At 43.3% G+C, this 25,273-nt stretch overlaps 1 protein-coding gene across 6 annotated transcripts in view; it reads right to left on the reverse strand.

Moving 5' to 3' along the window:
• ZMIZ1 (zinc finger MIZ-type containing 1) overlaps nt 1–21,228 on the reverse strand; it is a 514,453-nt gene extending 493,225 nt beyond the window's left edge. For 3 of the 6 annotated variants that reach the window (XM_078642955.1, XM_078642957.1, XM_078642953.1), the window contains exon 1: nt 21,020–21,228. The gene's annotated coding sequence lies outside the window, so the exon portion shown is untranslated. The remainder of the gene's footprint in view (nt 1–21,019) is intronic. The other 3 variants (XM_078642959.1, XM_078642956.1, XM_078642954.1) reach the window with 2 other exon arrangements.
• Nucleotides 21,229–25,273: the final 4,045 nt, after the last annotated feature.

Here is a 25,273-nt window from a genome sequence, read left to right on the forward strand (position 1 = left end):
GACCCCGGAAGCAGACCTCTGGGTGGGCACTTGCGCCATCCCTTACAGCCTTGCCAGCTGACTTACTGATTTAAGATGGATCCAGGCAGGTGACTCCACGTCACACTGTTTTCAGTTCTGGGTTTTGATTTAACAGGGTAGTGCATTCTGGTAGTTGTAGTCCTGGTTCATTTTATCTGGGCTAACACACCTGATCATGATATGTACAGGCGAAATCCGGAAATCGAAAAGCAGGGCCTTCTGACTACCAATGGACAGCAATCTGACCAAGGGTGGCATCATAGACTCACACAAGTGCTGGAAGAGAGCGGAAAGCCCGAGTTTAGCACCCTATTTTTGGTGCATGAACCACCACTGTAACGGTGCACCCACCAAAAAACACCCCTGTTACATCAATTCTCTTACCCCTAGATCATCAAAGATATTTCGATGAAACGGGCCCCATAGGAGTGATCAAATGACATTTGTATGTGTGAAATACCCTTCCATGCTCATGTCGTCATGCAGTACAGTGCTCATGTGCTCATGACGAGCTGAGCTCGTCATGACCACACCAGTTTTTATTGCTGTCCAGCACAGCAGCAGAATCGCTCTAGCAGTGATGCGATTAAACAGTGTGGTGGTAATTTCAGTCCCCCACCGCGGGATGATGTAACAAAATGAAATAATGAAGTGGAGGCCTTGTCTTAACATACAACCGTGCAGTACATATGATTGTACTCAGAGGTGGAGGGCCATCATGTTCAGGGGGACAGCTTTCATTAGTGCCACCTAGGAAGGGTGGGAACAGATCCACCACACCCAACTTTATGGTGCCCTTCTACTATTTAGCCAGTGAGCAAGTAGAGAGATCTTCATTTGCTTGCTTTGTGGCCCATGGCATTCTTGCCATGCCACGGATCCTGTTGAACACCCACTCTACTTCAGAAGAAACTGCACTAGTACAATAACAGGATCCTAATATGCTACATCCAAGCCGTTTGAGCAGTGAGAGTACTGTCAATTTGCTAATTTACATGGAGACCATGGATTGCACCCAACCTAGTGATATTTTTGGGGAACTCTCTCTACACCAATTTCAAGGATTATGATGATTAGCCACTAAATATACAATCACCATCCATTGGTGGTCACCATTTGTTATTAACACCACACAATCCACAATCGTTTTTCATTAGTTCATAATGCAAAATGTGAAATTTTCTTTCAGCGCTTGTGTTGTTTGTTGCTTTGAGTAACAGACAGCACCTGGCAGGAACCAGGCTCTGGAATTTAGAGTGCTTGCCTACTGAAGTGACCAGTGTCACGGTGTGCCTGGCCACGCCACACTGGGTCAAGCAAATCCGGGATGCAAGCAAAAGCAGTCAGCAGTCTCCAGCATTCCATAGCACAACATATTTTAAAAGTAATTCTACAATTAAATTTGTTGAAGGGCAGTTCGTTCTCTGTATCAAATTCCAGGAAAGTTTGGCTGGATACATGCAGACCACACAACACTCAGTTCTCTCAGTTAGTGAAGCGCAAAACAGATATCGTGCCACACAGTAACTTGTAACTAATCTGTCCATAAGTGACGCAAATAAGTGACGCAAGCCAGCGATCCCTGTCTGCCCCTGATTGAGTTGGTGTGCATCTTCAACCAAAGCCTGTTTACCAGTGAGTTGGTAAATATCAATCCCCCCACAAAAAAATAATCTTGTTTATTAAGTGAAGGGAATTTCCCACTCAAATCCAAGTACTCCGGTAAACACCTCAAATTGCCCCTGGTAAATCTCGACGTGTCAAACCCCCTGAGATTCACTGGAGCAAAAATGTGCAAATAGGATACATCCGGAAATCTCCAAATAGGAGGTATTTAAGGAACCTGGTAAATTCCTCACCTATTACCTGCCCACTGGGTAACAGGGGCCAAATTGCATGCCACAATGGAAATCACAATGAACATGGCTAGAGCACACTCTACAAGATAAATCATCTCGATGGATTGATAACAACAGTAGTTGTTTTACCACTAAACACTGCAATTTAAATTAAATTGCTTTCTGATATAGCGCTTTACACCACCTTAAGGTTGCCTGGATGCACTTAGAAGCAGCAGAGAAGATAGAAAATGGGTATTCAACATAGAAAAATGAAAGGTGGGAACAAGGTAATGGGAGTAATGAAAATTCTTGTGAAAGAAGCGATCTTCTTGAAAACACTTTAATCTCAAAGGACAGACCTGTGGTCTCTGGCGGGAAGACTGGCCTCACGCTCCTAAGCTCACACCAGGATCCCATTATCTTTTCCTTGCATCATTCTGGGACTACAGAGAGTAGCCACCTGGTGGGTGGACATAAGTGTGCCTCTCACATCCCACTCCACCCCACATCTAGTCCCTTCTGCCACTCTGTGTGAACTGGGTTACCTTTGTCGTCACCACCAAAACGCAGCCTGTGGCTCCAAGGTGCTTGGCAGGCAGCGAATGACTCACAGTGATCCTTTCTGTAGCATTAATCAAGTCCCACCAATCGTTGCCATGCAAACATTTCATCAGAGGAAAGTCAAATAACGAGCTCCTCGTGCTGGCAAACAGCGCACTCAGTATATTACTTCTGCAGGAGACTGGAGAGGTGCCACTCCAACTACTAAGTTCGTCACTTGGATACAAATCACTTTCTCCAGACAGTTAAGTTTGGAAAATTGATTTCAGAGGCAACATGATAGGAAGGGATATTAATTTTTTTATATCATTTATTTGACTCAGAATTCTCCTCAGTATTACAAATGTTTTAGATAATTCGATAGTCTTTTTCAAGGATAGGTGTGGATGTTGCAAATTTTATTGGGGAAATTGATAAGACCATATCAATTTCGGAAAAAATAAAGTTTTGAATTATGTTAAGGAGTTACATACTTCCAACATAACCACAAAAACGGGGTCCTGTGCAGTCAGAACAAGCATCACAACCAGAACCAAGTAGACAGTTCGCAAAACAGGAGACATACTCCATACAAGGTAACCAGTTTCAACCAGGCCCATTAAAAATGGAAGACAAACTTAGAACAGTCCACCAAGTGGCGCCTGCGCTTAGACCACCCTGCACCAGAACATCAAGAGCCTCTCCTTCTAATTTTTTTTCAATATTTTGCAGAATTATAACAGATTAAAAAAAATGTAACATTTAGATATTAAAAAAAGTCTGCACCATATACCCATGGACGCAGTGAGCTAGTAGCTTGTCCCTGTTACTGTCATGAAATTAAATCTTTCTTGCCTCAAGAACCCACCACCGTGACAGCCAGTCAGCCCCAGAACAGGCTTCATGGCTCCTTTAAAAATTAACCAACTACATCAGCAATAAAGTGCTCCCATAAAATCCCAAGGAAATGGAAACATAAAACGGTGGCTTTTTTTTTTTTTAATTACAATTTTGTAGTGCCCACAGGCATATTGGGCTGAATTTACGGAGCTTTCACCCAAGCGGAAAAGTGAGATGCAGGGGATTTCTCTGGCACTTGTGCATTGCATACAAGAACATCACATAGACAAGGATCAAAGTAAGAACAGTCAACACCTACCACATACTTCTAGTTCACTTTCAGGTACACATAAAAAATGAAATAGAGTGAAGTTCAAGAAGCAGAAGAGACGGCGCAGATGTGCATTATTTAGCGAAATGTGCTGAGCATCCCTATGCAGTGCATACCCCACAAAATTGGAGAAAAAAAGATTTAACCCCAGGCCCTTTCCTCCGCGAGCCTTTTAGCACCACACAGATTCCATGTCACCAAGCACTCACAGTGAAGCGAGTTATTAAATTAACACAACATGCATGTAGAAAATTCTAAAAGCTACAACTTTCTTCCAGGCTTGGTGTCTTAGGAAATTACTTGCTTGGGCCAGCAAGCTGAACCAATTAAAGGACATATTCACACATAAAATGAGGAAACCCGTCTCTTGTCTTAAAAGAGGTGACATGAAAGCGATCTCTTGCATTTTTTAAACCATATACCGTCAAAAGCAAACCTCATGCCTACTCTTTGATCCAATGCTTTTAAGGCAGCTTTCCCTATCCTGTGGCAGGAATGGGGTAGCGTGCTCCATGATAGCTGTTTATGGTTCATAAAGTGCTTCTCACTTCTGAGTGAAACCAAACAGAAGCCTACATTAAGTGAATGGCTGTTAGAGTTACCTCTCAATTGCAAAAAGAACGCAATCTGCTCTACCACCTCGTCCCAGAAGGGACAGCATCATACATAGCTATGCAGTCTAATAGTAGTCCCAAATTATGTCCAAGTAAAATCACCACCCTCAAAACTGTGTTCACTGCTCCTCTCCGCAGCAGCTTCTTATTGCAATCCAGGCCCCTGCTAAAGCATCTGAGGGACTTAACAAAACCACGTGACTGGTCTCAATCTCTTGAGTGGTTGTCTCTCAAAGCAGTAGCACCTTGGTGGCCTTCATCTTGTACTTCGACTTATTAGACTTTGAAGCACTTGGACTCAAACACTTTATATCTTAGCTTTGCTTTAAGAGAGTATATTTTCACAGTTATGGTTCACCTTTCTATTCAGAAGCCTGACAGTTTTTGGCTGCTTCCACCCAACTATATGTGCACATGCCCTAAGACCCAAGAATCGGAGTCTGTTATTATCGCACCTAACATGAATCGATTGTCACTGGGCATTCACGACCCTCCTTAACCGAATACTAAAAAATCAGTCACACCAAACCCATATTTATCCATAGTTGTTCTTATGCACGCAAGATGAAAGTAAAATGGACAAATATACACTCAACTGGTGCACAGCGTGAGCATACACAAGCATTAGAACTATCTTTAAAAAAGCAAAGCAAACATGAGTCACTTGCATCCGTTTTCCTACGGTTGATGCCAACGATCTTACAGACTTAAAACAAATGTAGAGAGGGTGAGGCAGGATGAACTATGCCAGCGGCCTACAAGCAAGTAAGCACCTTAAAAATTAGACAACACAGGCAGGTGGAGATCATGGAGTGATTATGTTTGATGACCTAAATGAGTAGATACAGTGAGGCACGCTATAAGGGGGCGCAAATGAATAGAAGAACAACCAGTAGGAAAAGTGAAGTGGTGTCAGAACCCGCACACAACATTAGTGTTGGTGCCGTTATGAATGCTGTATCCAGTTCTGGAGACCACATCTCCAGAAGAATAAAGAGACTGAAGGAACGTAAGAGGAGGGTAACCAAGACACCGCAAAGTTCAAAACATAAGCCACGTGTGTTTCCAGAATCACAAAAATAATATAAGGCAGATGAAAGTGGAAAGGTGAAGAAAGCCACTGTGATAATAAGGGTAGCAAGCCCATGAAAAAATTTGTGAACGCATGAGCCGAGGTTTCTATCTTACAAGCGTAAAGGTTAGGGGGGAAAAGTAATGATGTTTTCCCATAAAAGGGGTCATAAAGAGCAGAGCAAAACCTTCAAACATAAGCAGTGGAAATAAAAGCTAGTAACAAACGCATCTTTGACCAAAACCAAGGAGCAATACAAAAGAGAAACCACATGGAAGATTTCAAACCATGTGTAATTTCAATGTCAAGGGCACAGAGACAATGGACGGACTGGATAGGACCAGTGGGTCCTCAGATAAGGAAGAAGGACTTTGAAAGTGAAAAGAAGGATACTTCAGGGAAGTGGTAATCCCATTCACTAGAACTCAAATCATATATTGACAAAGAAGATGAAGGAGTGTGTCCAAAATCAATGGCATGGGATACAGTGTAAAACCACCCATTGTCCCACCATACAACAGATACTACACAACAATGGTTCCTTCATTCTGGTCGATGGGCCTCACAGGTCTGCACAAAAATTAAAGAACGCGCTGTGTTGCCAGAACAATGCTGGCAGGCGCTATAAAAATGTGATTAACATAACATGACCAGGTAGTGGGATCCCCTCCAGTATTGGTGCCCACCCAGAAACTCTGGTGCCCTAGTGAAGCGCCTCAAACTGCTGTGCCGAGGACTGTGGGGGAATGCCAGTGAGCATCATCTGCCCCGGCCCTGGTCCAGGAATCATGAAGTCACCTGTCGAGATATCACAGCAGCCCAAAGTGAGGTACTGGGCAAAGTGAACTTTTGTTTTTGCATCATCATTTTGAGGAGGGTCGCCTTCCAGAACCCCATTCTACATCGAGAACTAACTGCGCACCAAGGTTAAGAGCCGATAACATCCAGTACTAGAACAAGGAGGGACGCCCTTGAGACCCCCTAGCGAACATTTACATTGGCGAGGAACCAAGCGCAACAGCTGACCATCACCTATCGTCGCATCAGTTTTTAAACGTAGAACCCAAGTACGATATACTATGCAGCCCATTTATTAAGGATGCAACTGTAATTTTCGTGCGGCGCCCTCCTGTTGTTCTCCAAATGGGATAAAAACATCGCTGCCACCCCAACAGGGTATGCAAAGATCTTACTGAGGCGACTGAAGACCTATATTATTTTATCAACCCCGTGAACCCAACAAGAATAATAAATATAAAATATTCACTATATGCGAAGAATTTCTTCACAACGCCTGAGGGCATTGAAAACAACGATTGATGAGTTGTAGTATCTAACCAAAATACCTACTATAGAAGAAAGTTGTGCCCACCGTTTTTTTGTGATGTATATGTTTTATTGCAAATGACGGACTCCTGAAGAAGGCAAATGCCGAAACGCGCGTAGAGACTCCACCCACCGCTTTGCTTACTCCAATAGCCCTATGTACCATCATTGTCATTTGAATATGTGTATTCTTTTGTTAATAATTCTTTCACTCGTATGTTTTTTTGATTAGCTGTTTTTTTGTTGCACAATAAGTATATTTATATTTGTCTGTCAGTTTATATTAATATGAAAAGAAAAATATGAAAGATGTATCAACCCACAAGAAAATGATTAAAATAAAACAAAAATATATTTTTACATAAACACAATAGTCATCACTTTTGTTGTCTATATATGTTTGGATTTTGCCTGTCAGAATAGTTTCCTAGTTTGCATTTGGCTCAATTAATCAGCTCACTATAAGGCACGTTACCAATATAGTCTAAAAGACTCTTTCCCTACAAATAGTGAGTCTATCATTAGTAGGGGTCCCCTTCTTTCTAAATTGTTGTAGGACCAGTGGGTCCTCAGATAAGGAAGAAGGACTTTGAAAGTGAAAAGAAGGATACTTCAGGGAAGTGGTAATCCCATTCACTAGAACTCAAATCATATATTGACAAAGAAGATGAAGGAGTGTGTCCAAAATCAATGGCATGGGATACAGTGTAAAACCACCCATTGTCCCACCATACAACAGATACTACACAACAATGGTTCCTTCATTCTGGTCGATGGGCCTCACAGGTCTGCACAAAAATTAAAGAACGCGCTGTGTTGCCAGAACAATGCTGGCAGGCGCTATAAAAATGTGATTAACATAACATGACCAGGTAGTGGGATCCCCTCCAGTATTGGTGCCCACCCAGAAACTCTGGTGCCCTAGTGAAGCGCCTCAAACTGCTGTGCCGAGGACTGTGGGGGAATGCCAGTGAGCATCATCTGCCCCGGCCCTGGTCCAGGAATCATGAAGTCACCTGTCGAGATATCACAGCAGCCCAAAGTGAGGTACTGGGCAAAGTGAACTTTGCAGAGGTCAAAGTTCAGTAACAGCTCATGGGCAGAGCTTTCCACCCAACAGCAAAGGGAGCCTTTCAACGAGTTGATCACCAGCCTGCTGTGTTCTAGCCGGCGTGCAACAAGCTCTGAAGACATGAAGAAATGGTAATCATGCAGCGCAAACGGACACATCGTTCAAAAGGACATAAAATAACCCATATGGGTGCAAACCAATTCGGGGTCTCCGATGAGCTCTGTGTCTGTTTGAAACTAATTTCATTCCACATAAAAGCAATCAGCACCCTGCACCTCTGTGTTTATCCAGTCAGTGTAGAGGTGTCTCCCGTATAAACCGAAAACAGCATTAAATTATTTCCTGTCACAGATTACGCAGATACACGTAGAAGAACGGCGCTAACGTATGCACGTAACGTGACCGCGTGAGCGCCTCAGAAGCAACGCAGGACTCCGCCGTTGGAGGCGTGCGTGCTGGTGAACGGATCTGCCGCCAAAATCCGCGGTTAACACGCCCCCGAAGTCGGCTGCCAAATCATGAAATTCTGCTCTGCTTCCTCTCAGGAAACAGAACAATGCAGGGGATAAACCGACTTTCAACCTCCGTCTTCCTTCTCCTCAGACGCACGGCGCACAAGCCCAAGTTCTTAAAGCGCACACATTTGAGAATTTGTGGGTCGTTTTTCATTGTTTATGAGCGAAGCAGTTGAGGAACAGGGGCGCAAAATGGTCTTCTTCCAGGACTGTGGAATTCCACGGTGCATTCTAGGGATAAAATTAGGAGCTACCAGGAAAGGCTTGAATGTGCCATAATTAAATCCTCCCTCTGTCACTATAGGTAGCCACTTTGACCTCAACACGCCCCCGTTATTCCTCTACAGTTGGGCGAGCCATTGCTTTTGTTTCTTAGAATTTGTGGGCAAAACTCTGCTGAGAACCAACAAAATAATTGTTCAATGACAGTCACAAAGGGTGGGTATTGCAGAGGGGAAGGAATCTCTGTGGGACAGGACCTTCAGCAGAAAGAAGGGTTTCTCCTGAAAAGGGCAAGGCCTTGTCCATGGAAGGGAAGGACACTCTCTGCAGAAGGGCAGGGCTGACTGATTTTCCAAACTGGCACTGGCTATGAACATATTGTGTTCTGTGATATGTTCGGTTATCAACTCCTTTACAAGCAAAGAAAATTATCATTAAATAAATGAGCCTAAAAAGAAATGAGCTAATGCCCTGAAGAGGTTGTGTGTGTAAGAACGGACCATGGTTTGCTTTTGCGAAGGTCTCCTCTTCTGTTGGCATCCTGTGAACTTGTACCATTATTACCCTGCCGCCATCTATAAGAATTTGGAGGAGTAAGAGGTGCTTTTCACGACTTTCGATGACATATGTACGCACCATCTCTAGAACCCACAGCTTAGTCCCTTGTAGCGTTAACCAATTCAATAACGACCACTGGGACGGGCATCTGGATTCATTGTTTTCATTCTCTAGTGGAGGGAGCTCAAAAATAGCCAGGATCAAGAAAAAGGCCCCTGGGCCGGCTGTAACACTGGCACAGAGTAAGATATGGCCAACCATCATAGTATGGGTGCTACCCAAATGTAATCTCAACCCTCCAAGCAGTCCCTTCTTTTGGTTATAGACTCCCAGCTGACTAACTGCATCTGTTACTGCTGGATAATAGGATACAAGTCACTGAGGATCTTAAAAAATAAGACCTGGCTGCTTTGTTAAGCACAGGTTGAGACCAGCATTAAGAAGTGTGCACTCTACAAATGTTGTCTGTCGGTCAGAGGGTTGGCACTGCTGTAACAACGTGCATTTTAATATTGCTATATGGCAGAATTCCACCTCCGGACCCACTGCCTTAAAAAATATCCCAGCAGATTAACTCAACCTGCTTCGCAATACATCCACCTGCAGTCCCAAAAAATACAAACCCAACCACACTCCCACGATTACCCCGTATCGATCAAAGTCAGTTCCCCATGGACCTGCATTCCACCCTCACTCTGACACAAGACTGCCCCAACAATTATAAACATGTGTAAAAAAGGTTTTATAGACTTTTGCACTGGACCATATTCTTATGAATTACATATACAGAACATCTCCTCAAATTCATTACGAATATGCCTTCCAATCACTACATCTTAATATAAACACAATCCTACATAAAAGGTTTTGACTCACTCCCCCCTCACAGCAGCATATGGTATTTGTGATACTCTGACAGACTAGTGTCCAACAATATAGGGGAAATGAGAAGACATGTTTACAGAGCAACTTAACTACCAATTCCCTCAGCATGCAGGACTTATCAAAAATGGCTGGGTTGCTCATGTAGGGAAAAAACAACCAAATTCAAGGGCATGAGGATTTTAAGTTGTTTGCTAACAAATCCTACCAAGTAGTGCCAGCCTCAGACCTGAAAGCCTCACCGTTATGTCTGACATTGTTGTAGATGCGAGATTTGCGAACCGCTTCCACAGCTCTGGACATTGTATTGTATATACATTTATATAGCACTTACTACCCCATACGAAGCGGCAAAGCGCTTTTTCGGCAAGTAGCACGCAACTCTGGAATCCATAAAGGATTAGTGGTGAAATTAGTGTAGTAAAAAACTAAAGTAATTTGAGTGGTGGACATGTTAGTCAGTTATTTGGATTGAGAAAGATAGTGGAGGGATAGAAGAGCGGAAAAATGTTTGCATTTATATAGTGCTTGGGTCGTTGAAGTGCTCTTTTGGCGAGTAGCAAGCTATTCCGGAACTATTGACATTTGTGTATCAGTTGGAAGGTTGACTGTGCAGTACCACACAATTTGAGTTTCTGCCCTTGCATAGCACCTGTGTTTTTCATTACATGATCACAATTTGAGGGCTGTGTATGCACATTTTAACGCCAAACCATCTTTCCCGCTAGGGGAAAATCTAGTTCTTTACCCTACGCCCTTGAGTCAAGCCTTGAATTACTATTGATATTTCCGGTCTTCCTGCTGAGAAGATCGATTAATTGCCATTATTTTAGCAGAACTCTGTTAACTATATAAGTAGTGCCCATTCCCCATTCCCTCGACCCAGCCTTCCTGGCACAGAGCATCACTTTCAGCAATGCCCCATGCAACTCTTTCTGAAATGCAATCCTCCAGAAGGCATGCCGATTTTTTTGAGGGTGGAAAGTGGGGTAGGTGGTAGTTGTAAGGTGCGCGGGGTGGGGGTGGGGGGACAAGGAATGTGGACACATCCAGCAGCTCTTTCCAAAATGGCTGCTCCTTTTCTTTAGGTAACACACAACCGAGTATCCTTGCCACGTGCCACCTAAAAATCCCAAGATATCTCTTCTCTGTAATTAAACTCTTCACATGGAAATCTTCCCCTGCTCAGTACTTTTGAGGGTTATCCAGGTACTCCCTTCCAGACCCCATGTCGTAAAAGACTAGGAGGTCATCACTATGCCACTCTGCACTCCAGCCTTTGGACAGTAGTGTGGATTTAGAATGAAGCCGACGTGCGAAGGAAAGCTGACATCATCACTGTGCGCCACATACCCAGGCCTTTGCTTTCAGTGGGAGATGGAGACACTGAAAGTAGCAAATGAAAGTAAACAGAGGTCCTTACTATATGCAGAGATCTCCGTTTAGTGTAAGTGGGTTGGGAAGGAGTGGAAGGTATTGGAGATAAAAGGATATCAACCAAAATCTGTGTATTAAATAAAACAAACCACACGCTTATTAGACAGTGGTGTATGGAGGCCCATAGGTCGCATAAGGGAGGAGTAGAAGTAGGTGTTTATCGGTCGATAGTCTAAAATACTAATATCCAGCAGTAAAGAAGGGGGCATCAAGAGTGCAGGTTTAGTACTGCCAACAAATTACAACCAACAATTCAAGACTACAGCATAAAACACACTGTACGGTCTCTTTGAATAATGAAAACATTAATACAATGAATACGAAGTGTCCTTTGAATATTTGTTCTTCTGCAGTAAGACAGAAGATCATAACATTTAAGGAGTTAAATATCTTCAGATGATAAAAGCCACATCAAATCTAAAGCCTTGATATCAATATTCTTATTGGACAGCACTTTGCATGGAAACCCTAAAATGACAAGAACCTACACACAAGCTATCCAAGCCGAGCCACCATCCAGGTTTCAGAAATAGAACAGTTTTTTTACACGCCTCAGGGACTGAAAAATACATCTGATATTATCATATGAGGATATTACAAGCATAACATTGTCGTTGGGGATTTTGCCTTCTTGAGCGGTGAATTTCCATATTGCTAGAAGACAAATCTAGCTAGAGAGAAAGAGAGCTGAATAGAGGTGTAAGTCCAGAGATAAGAACAAGGGCCATTTACAATTAGACAATATTAGTGAGTGGTAAATCCCTTTGTTTAGAGCTGTGGTACAAATCTTCAGATCCTTCCTAACTTGTCATGATTTGGAGGCGTTTTTAATTCCACATCAAGAGAGCATACATAGACAAGTTCAGTATCCTGGTTTGTTTTATTTCTTTATTGCTGTTCTCAGTTTTCAAAATGGCAAAGATGTGTCTTGCAGTGCGACAGTGTGCGCCTAAAGTGGTTATTTTCTCACAAGGGTGGAGTTCCTAATGTCTCTCTAAGTGATGCAGCCAGTCATGAAGATGTTGCGGGTGGAAGGGAAGACGGTGCACTTCCCTAGGTTTTGGAGTGATCGGTTTAGGTGCGATTATGGGTACAAATGACACAGTGTTAACAAAATGAAGACTATTCAGCAGCAGAAATAACTCATGGTAACAGCAATTGAAATGCCCCCCTCCCCCTCCTCCCCAATGTAAATGGACAGCTATGGCATCTCAATTAAGTTAGTAGTTTAATTTTTATGGGGGTTAATTTGTTTCAAATAACTAACAACTCTAACATTTTAGTGAAAAGAAACCATGGGGCAAATAGCGATTCACCGAAGATAACACAATTTAGTATAGCATGTGGCATTATGAAAACAGTTCTTCGTCCCACTAAAGCAAGACAATACAAAAAAAGCTGACACGAGCAAAGGCAAACTGTTAGCTACAGTCATTTAAAAGAGGCAGTAAACATGAAGAAACGAAGTTTGAACATTTTGTGGATACCCCCGCATGCCCTACTGCTTCGACAAAGACATTCCTTAATGTTCCAACTTGAAAATGGGGGGAAAACAGAGTCTTTGACAAGATCACTGTTGAATCCACATGGGGCATTAGAGCACCCTTAATACAGCCAGCTATAGGTGAATAGGCATCGAAAGCGACAGAAAGCATGCTCATCTTGACACAGTGAAAAAAGAGTTACTAAGAGTTCAAGTAAAATTAGCTGGGGAGCTAGTTCTTCTTATAAGCTCTTGTGAACTCTTGTCAAGGTGGGGTGCTGTGCTATCACTCCCTAAAGCCCTTCATAATTGGGAACCAGTAAACCTAATCTCCTGATTAGATACAGGACACAACAGTAAATAAAAAAAACTCTGTAAGGAATAACCCAACAGATTCAAGAAGGAGGAAACCCAGAGAGCAAAATAAGTAATCAATCACACAACAGCAGAAAGAATCCAGGACTCCAGGAAAAGTAGCTCTTAACAGCAACAATGATCATTTATTTATTTATTTATAATATTTTATATACATTCTAGACTTAGGAAGAAATCATAACGGAAAGAAAAACTTTCCTCCCAGGACGCCAAAATAAAAGTACTACCTAATGACCCTAGAAGCAGGCATCCCCCGGGAGTCTAGAAAAATGAACTATCCACTTAAGCACCTCTAGGGGAAGGTACATTCTCTCCAGCAGGATTCCAGAACAAGGATGTTGTCTCCAGGACCCTAGAATTAGAAACATGAATAAATATATAGAACAGAAAATGACTCATCTCCCGGCTTAAAGATCATATTTACTTCCAAAACTGTTGAAGGCCCTAAGTACGTCAGAAGAAGGAGCTCAATCAGAACTCTAGAAGACACAATCCCACACACAAGAAGCACTAAACTGGTACCGGCGTCATTGCTTGTGTGGGTTCCACTCCATAAGAGATCAGTGCACGAAAAAGGATGAGCAGTGTGAAGACCTCTTCTCAAGTCCACTTGAAGATAAAAGTGTGTAGTACAGGGCTACATGGATCCTAAAACTTCACCAGAAATTGATAGCTATCAAGGTTGTACATGTCACTCGAATCACCACCGGGACCATATAACAACCCCAGAGCAAGCAAGATTTATTCCCAAGCTCATTTTCTAGGCCACTGTCGGAGCAGTCAACAGCAGTAATCACTGTGGCTTAAGGTGGCTGATTTTGAGGGAGTGTGCACAGTTCACCCATAACCCACATAGAGCACCAACAGCAAGAAAGAGAGCCCAGTGAGGGTGAAGGACTGGCTATCACAGAGATGTTGATTAAGAATCAGCAGAGAAGATGATGCTCTTCATTGGACCTGAAGGGTTCCCCGTGTGGTTGGACTCAAGCAGTCTGGATGAAGACTTCACGTCGCCAGATCGAGGTCTTGCTTGCACACTGTGATTTTTGGAACCAGAAATAAGCGTTACATTTTGGATCAGTTGAGCTTCCAATAATCTTGCAGAAAAAAAGGCAATTCAATATTCATGAACATGTCTTAAGGAAGAATATTATTTTGCCATGCTAGTGTCACGTACAAAAAAGCATGTAGGAACGGACAGTTAGTAGAACTTATTAATAGCAGAAAGTAAAGATTCTATATGAGACTATACGAGACCAAATTGAGACTATACAAGACCAAATTGAGCCCCCAGTTAACCCACATGCTACCTAAATAGAAACAGACATGAACTTCTCAAACAGATTCCATTCCGAATTATAAATGCAGCTTCAGCACAAACATAAAGATAAGATGCCCGATGTAAATTACCAAGCCTTGAAGATTCAAAACTGCACTGTAAAAGTAGCTTTCGACTTCTACTCCAGAATAATACATTTCTAAAGGCGGAAGGGTTCTCTCCTCACATTTGATTCAAACATTTAGCATATTAATATGTGCAAGAGGTTTAATACCATTATGAGAATGTTACCACTCAGAAGCCTAAAACACTGTCCCCAATACTAATAATAACAATGAGCAATTTTATTTTTGTGCCTGATTTCGGGTTTCAGTATCTTCTTGAAACCACCTCTTGCCTAACTCAAATGCATAAGAGGACAGCCAAATCAAATTCACTTCCTTACACTACCCACATCAAAAGACACAATATGAACATAGTTAAAGCACAAAACTTTACACAAATGTCTCTGCATATTCTGATACAGTAATTCCCTTTAAGCCACACTTTTATATTGAATTCTGTGTACTCTGGGCATTAGAAAGGCATCTAAAAGTTAAGGCTGCCTAATTTTGCCAACACATGAACGGGGCAGGTATATCATCCTCATAGGTTTGAAACAATAGAAAGATCGAAAAGAGCAAGTATATCAAACTAGTAAAAGTGCAGAAATACTTCTCAGTCAAGCTACTTTCCCCATGATCGGGAACAGGCTATTTTGGAAAAAGAACGTTCAGGTTTGTAATAATTTCGCCCACACATTCTTTATGTTAGGAGTGTTCTGCATCTTCAACATAAAATCTTCAATTGGAAGGACAACTGTATATGTTTGCCTTGTTTTTTGACACTCAAATAGTTACAAGTCCATGGTTTTGAACAAGAAGAAGCTACAACAGACTTTTTAGCTGCAACAATGTAGAAAGCACAATTTACCTCCAATAGATCAAATAGCTACACGTTTAGGTTTGGGACAACAACTAAACCAAAACGTTTTTTTCAGTTGCAACAAAGTAACCTGCAGAATTTACCTCGAACGAGTCTAAAAACATCAGTCTGATCATTTAATGAAGTAATAAACAATATTATATCCTGAAAGCTCCCCACCAGAGAGTCAATGTTGTTTACTTTGTGGTTCTTGGATTTGTGATCAAAGAAAGAGTGTAAGAATACTATCTTCCGTGCCTTTGATAAAAATCTATTTCCAAAGCACGCGTAATTAGGGAACTTTTGTTACATGTTGGAATCATAATGTCGTTAACTGAACCTGCAGTAGGCTCTGCAATAAGAGACACTTAGTGGAGGACACATCTGAACTTTTACAAAGATGTTTAAGAGCAGCTTGCTGGAAGGGTTCATAAAGGACTGGATAGACCAGACCCAGCATATAAGCTTGTCAGAACCTGAGGGTTGGGAAGGTAGGTCTGGTGGGTAGTGTGGTACGTAGGTCTAGCTGCATGTGAGGCACAAAAGCATGAAGATACAGTATTAAAAGTCTGCAGATCTTCAGATGTGCTGGGTAGTTCTAAAATTGCAGAGGACTGGACGGGAAAGGGCTTGAGAAGGTTTTAGTTTCTCTGTCAAGACTAGCCCATTCACTCGTGTGCTTGGCTAGTGGATACAGGTAAACCAAAAACAACTCTAGCAAACAACCAAAGAGTTGCAATGCTCTCCATTAGAAACATAGGGGTGCAGTAAAAGGAGATGAAATTGACAGAGAACATCCCAATTAAGAGGATACAAGGTAAAAATGTGTCACTGCTGCCTGCCAAATTCTTACGAAAAAATGCTTCAAATGCAAAATCAACCAATCGCCTTGTGCCCACTCTTAAAACTAGGATATTAAGTTTCCTTCTCCACTTCTAAAAAAACAGCAGATTGAATATTGTGTAGATCACATTGTCAAAATCAGACCGGCAAGAACTTGCGGATTGCCGTTAACTCCATTGCTTCTACCCAGTTATCCTAATTCACACTTCCAACCATCCAATCAAATTCCTCCTGTGGAAAAGAAGCCAATAAATAAACAAGTGTAAAGTGATGGAGCAGCTAGGTGGGTCTAGACTAGAGTGGCCATCATTCCAAAAGTGCAGCGGGATGGCTCAGTTGGGCTGGAAGAGGCTACCAACTGCTCTCACTAATGGCAAGCGAAGAATGTCTTAATGCCAAAGTCTCTTGAAAGGGAACACCTCAAGGGAAATCAGGTTGATCAAAAAGCAAATAAAATATGCTGTACAGGAAGGAGACATTGTCTACCTTTTAAACATACAACTAGCTTGTCGAGGTCCTGCAACATCCCCAGTGGCCTGCTGGTGGTCAAGTCACCAAAACAAAAGGCAGCACCTAAAGCAGGTGGAGGACAGAATTGCATGGACTGAAAGGGAAACGTCAATCCAAACATCCAACACTTATCACCATAAATTTCCCCATTTGAGAGGTTCCGATTGGCTGAGACTGGTTCGCTGACCACTTGGAATCAGGATCAGATAGAACAATGGTAGATGTTAAGGCAACATGTTTCATCCCAAGGAAGGGATCAGCCAGACAGAAGGAAACCTCAGAGACCATCCCGCCATCTAAATTAACAGAACCTCCCCTAACTCCACAGACTTTGTGTAGACATCACTCCACTTCAAAGCATAGGGTGCAGCCAAATTACCAGTTTCTAAATTATTATTATTATTTTTTTTTAGATTTCCACAAAATAAGTCATGAGGTAAGCTGTCAAGTCTGATGGCAGACATATCTATTTATTTATTTTAGGCTTATACATCATGCCGAAGGGCAAACAAAATCCCTTTGAGCCACTCCCTATGGTTCAGGAGGCCACTGGGCTACTGGTCCTGATCGGAAACTGGGTCACAGGTCAACTTCGCATTCGAAAGTTGGGCGAGTAAGGGCCCTTATTGTTTTGGTTTGTTTTTTTACACCTCAACCCACAAGTGCTTCAAAACTTAACAAGAGCAAAATGACATTAAACATCAAATAACATGATATTAAATGGCCCCTGACGCCTAGCTTTGTATCGATACTTTTGTATTGACATAAAAAGCAACCCAAATCAATGTTGGGCTCTTATAAAATTTCAACACGAGGCGCACTATGGACTGCACATTAACAGTACATAAGAGATCCTTTCCTTTGCAATAGCATAATGGGTGGCAGGGAAGGGGGTCGCCTAACGGGGAGCTTGCATCGCAGTTTTAGTGCTTCAACGCCTTGAACCGATTGAAGCGCTATCAAAGAATGCCTAACGCATGCGTGCTTGTCTCATATCATAGATGCTTGTTCTCTAATTCAGGGGGTGGGGGCGAACCACTGGCACCCCCTGCACTCAGCCGCCTGAGAGGCACACGTGCTCCTTAGCAGGCCCGGCTTTCAATGTGGCTTTTGTCTGATGGCCGGTCTTTCAACATCCTCCGCCGGAACACAAGAAAAAGGTCAACACCAGGCTCCTGGCATTCAGAAGTTAAAAAAAAAAAAAAAAGTAAGACGGATGACCAGAGTGAAATGTCCCCTTCCCCCAGGTCCAAAGAAGAACTGGTGGCCCAAAGGTTATTGCCCTGCCGGGAAGCCAAGCACCAAACATAATCATAGTAGCTAAAAAATGTCTCCATTGAGAAACTTTTTTCCATTATCACTTCAGCTGTGCACGTCCATTGCAGTATGCGCCCCCCCCCCCCATTTAAATTTTTTTTTAAAAAACTACAGCCCCGCATTTCATCCCAGACTAATCTACGTTCCATGACATCCCAACATCCCGCCCCCAACCACCCCTCGAACCCCCCCCCCCCCCCGTGACACTCTCCTAGAGTGAAGAAACTGATCCTAATTAATGAACCTGCCAACGCAGAAGGCCAAGTTCCTTACCTTGGCCAGAGCACCAGTTAAAGAAACTTCCCCTGGCACTTATGAGGGGCTGCTTGCCACCTACCCTCTCCCTCCACACCCATGCTTCTGCCCTCTGCAAATCTCATAAAACATTACACAGAGTGCCCCATTGATGGCATGTGTGTGTGGGCAGAACAGAGTTAAAATAATGCTCCAAGCAGCACCCTATAACTCTACCCGCTCCCCACACAGCAGCCCCGGGCCATGCGCCCCCCACCTTCCTCCCTGTCTCTAAGGGAACCTTTCAGGGAGCATTTGTTCAGGCTGCCAAGTTAAATCTGCCTCCTCGTGTCAAAGCATTGAGAGAGCAGCCCGCAGACAGCAGCCCTCTCCTGGCCTGCTGGAGGTAAATGGAAAGAGAGGAGGGGGGAGGGGGGGAGACACAAGTCCTCTCGCACCGCTCGGCCATTAAAGGCGTCTGCAGGTTATTAAGGGGTGCGCGCAGGGATATGTACACAGCGCCCATCAAACACGGACTGCAGTGCCATCCCTCACCCGTGCCACGGCTGCGTGGCAAGCCCGGAGCCAGGCCCGGGGGAGGGGGGGTTCGGAACGGTAGCATTATTTCACCCGAAGAGATTCCATGGGCACCTCCAGTTTTACAGTATGCGTCTCATGTCAATAGATAAAAGACAGGAAGTGCCCACAAATAAACAAGGGGCTTAGCTGGCTGAAAGAGCGAATTGCTTTTCTGACAGTCCCACCTCTTCCAAGAGTCTTCGCTCTGTCATGAAGCGCCTTCACACACCGCTGATACAGCGCGCTATGAGCGCCCAATTAGCATTATTAATCAATAGCACCTAAAAGCAGGCAATAAATCACGGCCGAAAACCTATTATTTCTTCTGTTTACATTAATTAAAGCGCCTCAACCGACTGCTTTAATGGGCTGCGCGGCACACACTCTCAAGAAAAGACACATTGACCCGAAATTACAATATTTTGCACTGTTTACACTCCTTAAGGTGGCTTTTTTCCACTAGGTTAGCGTTATTACCACTGCGATTCCCAGTTTATATAATTCAGGACTATACGTGCGTTATTCTCTTGTTTATAGTCGATAAGACACCTTTAATGGTTGTTTAGTCAACTACACAACAGTGCATGCATGTAACAATATCCCACGGGCATGATAAGAATCACAATCCTGTTTGTACTCTGAAAGTGCCTCAAATTACGTGTTTGAACCATTTTCAAAATAATGTAAGCATTTCTACAATAGATCGCAGTGATACAAGCCTTACGCTCAAACCCAATAGCGCCTAAAGTGCCTACAACCCATGCCTGATCCAATTGCTGAAGTTATCCACAAACGCACAGAATGAACCAGGTCTAAAGTGCAGGTTATTTTCTTGTTTAAAGACCCAATGTGCAAACTGCCGCGATTCCACCATACAACAAGGTAATACTGCAAACAACTGAGATGCGAAATACAACATAAATTCTCTTGCCCCCACAGAGAAAAAAAACAACAACGTGTTTCATGTTTAAACAGATAACTCATATTATAAAGGAATACATTTCAAACACCTAACCCTGAACGTATTTTCCACTCGCCTAAAACCATTACAATAAAGTGCTTTAAACAATATCAAGTCCAGAAGGGTTCACGCAAGATTGATAAAAAAAAAGTGGGTAACAGAAGTGGGTTTCCTTCTGTTTACATTGCTTAAAGTGCCTGCACTACCTCCCCCCTCCCCCGCTAGCACCCCCCACCCCTCCGCCGGGGTATAGCCCAGCCTCCCTTAGCCACAAACAGCTTCCCTCCTTTTCCTTTCACAATGGCACTGATCGGGAGCTGCCCCCTTTCAATCTGCTCGGGGTTTCTGCCCCCACCCCCTTCTCTCTGGCTTCCTGGACAGATGTACACAGGAGAGAGAGAGGGGGAGAGACTTCTTTCTCCTTCCTCCTGCCCTGCGAGAGAGGCCCCCAGGTCCCAACTGGCTTTCAAAAGCCAGACTGCAAGGAATTTACCCAGGCAGCTTCCCAAAGCCGGAGAAACATGTCCCAGCCCCTTTCCCCCCTCCCCCTCTCTCCACCACCAACCCTCAAAAACTACTTTAGCAATAGTAAAACCACCCAAATCCTGATGGGAGGGGGGAGGATGCACTGAGAGCTGCCCCGAGCCAGCAGAATACACACAACACATTAAAAACAAATAAAACACACAGAAGTGGCAACCACTTAAAGCTGCAACCCTCTCGCAGGCTTGCCATGCTCTCTCCGAGCTTCCAATCCGGTGTGTGACTTCAGCCTTCCGCAGACACAAGCCAGGCAGTGTGAGCAAACACAAGGCAACAATGAAACACCTCAAAACCTGGGAGCAAGTCGCAGGGCACGGGTAAACATTAACAGCACCCCCGTCTCCCAGAGTGGACCAGCCCATGCTTTTCCTTCCATACAATCACAACCCGACACTGACTGGCAGGAGACAGGGAGGTCGGCGAGGGAGCGGGGGTCCCCCAGCCCGGCTGCACACCATGCTGCTTCGCCCCCGGTCTCCGGTGGGCATGTGCCCCGTCCCTCTGCCCGGGCTGGTACACACGCTCCCTCCATTGTCTCTGCAGCCGGATCCTGCCTTCGCCTCCCTCTCCCCCCGCCAGCCAAGGCTGAGCAGCGGCAGACAGGCAGGCTGCAGGGGAAGGCAGGCAGGCAGGCAGGCTCGCGGATAGACGTGAAACTTACCTTCAGAGCTCTCCAGGCACCTCGGCGAGCCTCACAATCCAAGGGGGGGCCTCCTCGGCGCTGCCAGGGGGTGCAGGGTCCGATCCGGTATTCCTGTCCCCCCTTTTTTTCCCCCTTATCCCCACCCAAAACAGACAGTGAAAAGGAGCTCAGCCTTAGTAGGCGACTGAGTGAATCAACTGGCAGGGAGCAGAGCAAGTTAAAGTGTCACATTACACTGCCTATTCTATTACCACAGGGCCCTGCTCGGCGGCCGCCTGTAAAATCTGGCCTGGATCCTCCCTACATGTGGACGGGAGCGGCGCACTACGCGAGCCTGAGCCCTCCCTCTGCGAATATAAACACACGTCCATGCCAAGAAAATGGAACTTAGGGAATACAGGCCACTGTTGCTTCTGATTCAAAGAAGTGTGTGGCCTTAAAGGGCTAGTCAGCTTTCATATTTTCTTTTCTTTCCATGGTGTCCTCCCGACCTATTTTGTTTACGATTCCTTTATGGTTTTTTTTAAAAAAATGTTTTGTTTTACCCTTTCGTTGTTTTAAATTTGCCAACGTGTTTCTGTGTTTACTGAAAATGTGTCAGCGTTGTTAAAAACACGCTTTTAAGAAATCATGAAAAGTATTTTTATCAGTTTAACAGTTGGGTTGTTTTCAAAAATAAAATTATAAATAATTACTTTTCTGTCCACGGGTGAATGAAGTCTGTCGACGTATGTTCTCTGTTCCCACGCTGCACATTTAAGCAAAAATAAGATAGAACCTGTGTACTTTCTTGGACTAAAAAAAAAATCACATTTGTTGTTGCCCAAAATTGCGAGAGTCATTATTTTAAATACATAATAAGGGCTCTGAAGTGAATGAAAGGCAATGTGCCCGGATTATATGGAACACGCAAATAAAATAAATCAGGACAAATGCCATGAGACTTCGAATGAAATCAGAGCAGTTGGCAAGTTTGATTGGCATTGCGTGGCAAAGCCACTATAATTATGTGGCAGCTAGAGACAACATTATGCGGCAAGGAATGCAATTTATGTCTCGAGGAAATGCAGGTAATTACCTTACAAGGCAATTCAAGGTAAATTATTAAACACAGTCTCTAGCCTTATTGTCACATTAGTTTGTCATTTTACCACAATGGAAATGTTGCTCTATTGGTATAAAATAGGGTGCTATGCCACTGCCCAACTCAAGTCAGTGTATTGCCACTTTTTTACCCTGAAATGTCATTCACTAATATTGAAAGTGAAAGTTGTTCTAGGAGTACATTCTAAAGGGCAGGAGGATGCCTCATCATGTAAACTAGAAACAAGCATTTGCAATGTAATAGGTCTCTCATTTACCAGCGTTGGGACTACTGGCATTGTAAATGATAATGGCTTTTATTTATGTGCTGTTTTTAAAACCGATAAATAAAAGACATTGTCATTTACAATACCAAGAGCTTAAACTCTCGCAAATGCGAGACCTATTGCTTTGCAAATGCATTCAGCGCTCGTGCTATAAAGATTACAAAAAAGCGCTAGGAGAGAGCATGCAGGCAGGACAAAGCTATTGAGAAAATAGTACTCAGAGGCTGTAATTAAAGCCTACCGAGTAACAACACAGTAACAGGGTATGTCCTCATGGGAGGTTACAAAATGAGACAAGGCGGTACTAGGGAGGGACTACTAAGCCTATTGACCAATTAAAAGCCACAGTTTACAGTGGACAATGACACAAGCCAACGAAAAATATGGGTGGAGGTTGGTGGAGTTTCAAGTCCCTACCTGAAGACAGCATGCTTCGCAGAGCAGCGCATGTACTGCCCAGGCTCGACCTAAAAAGAAAGGTTCTCCGGGACTAAGAAAAAGCATTGGGCTCAAATGGAGGGGCAGAGCAAGACAAATTGTGTAAAATATTTACAATATTGCACTCTGCAGAAAGCAAGGCTACATGTACCGATTTGTCATAAATGGTGTGCCTCATTTATTAGGTGCATTCTGATTATGTTCTAACATTTGTCTTACATTTTCGATTTAGGGCCTCTGGAAGCCGATCATTCAATTAGGAAACAGAATTGTAGAAAAATATTTCTCATTACATATTTGTTACGTAAGTGTCTGTCTGGAAGGTACTTTAGAAGTCAAGAGATCTGCCTTAAAAAGACAGGCAACATATTTGAGATTTTTTAAACATCTGAGTGCCCTCTTGACATAGCTGCTACTTTGAGAACGGAGTCTGTGATGTAAACTTCAATGAGTGAGAATAGTGTAACCAAAAGTTTGCCTGAAAACAAGGAACCCCTTTTCCACAGTTTGAACTACTGCCAAGTTTTTGAGGAATATAGACATTCTTTCCTTCTGTAGACAAATCCCCCCTCCATCATAAACTGATAATGTTTTATACTATGTCAACAACATTCTCACCTATTTTAAATCTTCAATAGTTCTGGAAGGTGACCAGTTTATTATTTATTTCTTTATACATTGAGCAACATTCAGTGTACATTTGTACTTACATCAGAGCGCTGATTGAAGAGGTACACTGCACCGTAAGAAAGAGACGAAGAGTGAGGGGTTGAGTATAATCATAAAGGGCGGGTGTCCATAGCTGATATTTTTTGACCATGGCCGCTAATTGGCAAGAAAGATAACTTTGAAGTCTTGGAATTATGCTGATAATAGTGCTTTATTTACAGCAGAAAAAAATGAGTGGCAGTAAGTCGCTTTGTAAATGGCCATCACTTACATCATTTGAGCGGAGGAGCGTCACCCCATAAGCCCCAGATCTGAAAAGTAAAACGGTAATAACGTTTATTTATTATAGTTATATTTTTTAGCAACCTGTCCCGAACTAAGTGTCAGGACGGGGTGTGACCAGCACTGCTGAGTGGCAGCAGCAGGGATCTGTGCGCTTTAAAATGTGCATGTCTGTTTGTCCAGCTGTCTTGGGAAAGCCAGTCAGACATGTGCATTTGAAAGTTCTGTAACCTAGCTGTCTTGGACATCTGGGTCGGAGAAAGCACAGGCACCCAGTGCTCTTAGGAAAACTGGGAAAGCCTGCTCTATCAAACTCTGGAGCTATCTTAATGCTGTGAAAGCAGCACCAGGATTGGGTAGTGCAGTTTCCTGCATCAGGAGCTTCCTGGAAGACTCCGGAGGGAGGAGGGCTTCGCTCTGCGGAGGTAAGTGAATGTTTTGTTTTTGTGCTCCCACCGCCATCAGTACAGGTCAGCTGCCACTGCTGAGGAAATGTAAGTTGGGTAGAGAACAGCGATCCTACCCACACCTAGTCTCCTATTTCACTTTCTGGGGTCAATACACATAGGGGAGCCATTAAAAGGGCCATGCAGCTTGAAACTCTGAGAAGGCATTAGAAGCTTTCGGGCAGGAAAATGCAAACTTTCTAAAAGTGGCATTTTCAAAATTTTAATCTAAAATCCAACTTTACCATAAAAGAGGATTTTAAATTACAAATCATTTGAGTCGGACCATGACACTTCTATTTGCTCCCAATCAGAAGTTAGCACTTTTTAAATGTAATAAGGTAACACAATGTTACCCAATGGGAGAGATAGGCCTTACAGTAGTGAAAATTAATTTAGGAGTCTTTCGCTACCAGGACATGTAAAACATAAAAAACCTGTCCACATTTGTAAATACAAAGCACTCTGCCCTATGAACCGATTAGGGCCTACTTTAGGGGTGACTTATATCATTGAAAAGAAAGGTTTAGTCCTTGCCAAAGGTTTAGTTTTGAAGGTCAAAATGTCAGTTTAAAACACAATGGCAAGCCTGAGACATATTTTAAAGGGCTTCTGTGGTGGGTGGCACAATGAATGCTGCAAGCCCACTAGTAGCATCTAGTGTGCAGGCCCTGGGTACATGTAGTACCATATACTAGGGACTTGTAAGTTAAATGGGCCAATCAAGTGTAAACCAACTTTACCATGTTTTAAGGACGGGGCACCTTACATATTAGTTGCAGTTAGAAGGTCATCTTCCTTTCTCATAACACCAGTCTGTTGACACCTCTTTGATCCCTTTGTTTCAGTGTGGCAAGTGTTGCCTATTGCAGAACAGTGTTTCTTACTCTATATATTTGTGTTTTGCCTTTGTTTGTTGAGCACGCTCCAATCCAGTTTACCTGGGGACACACTTGGCCAACTAAATCTGTGATTCGCAGGCAATTAATTTTTCTTTGGTTCATAAAGCAGTTCCAGTTTTGATTGCCATTTGAGCAGAATTTCTTACCATCCTACACCTCTCTTGG

This window comes from Lissotriton helveticus, chromosome 5_1 (assembly GCF_964261635.1).
Source record: "Lissotriton helveticus chromosome 5_1, aLisHel1.1, whole genome shotgun sequence".
Taxonomy (NCBI): domain Eukaryota; kingdom Metazoa; phylum Chordata; class Amphibia; order Caudata; family Salamandridae; genus Lissotriton; species Lissotriton helveticus.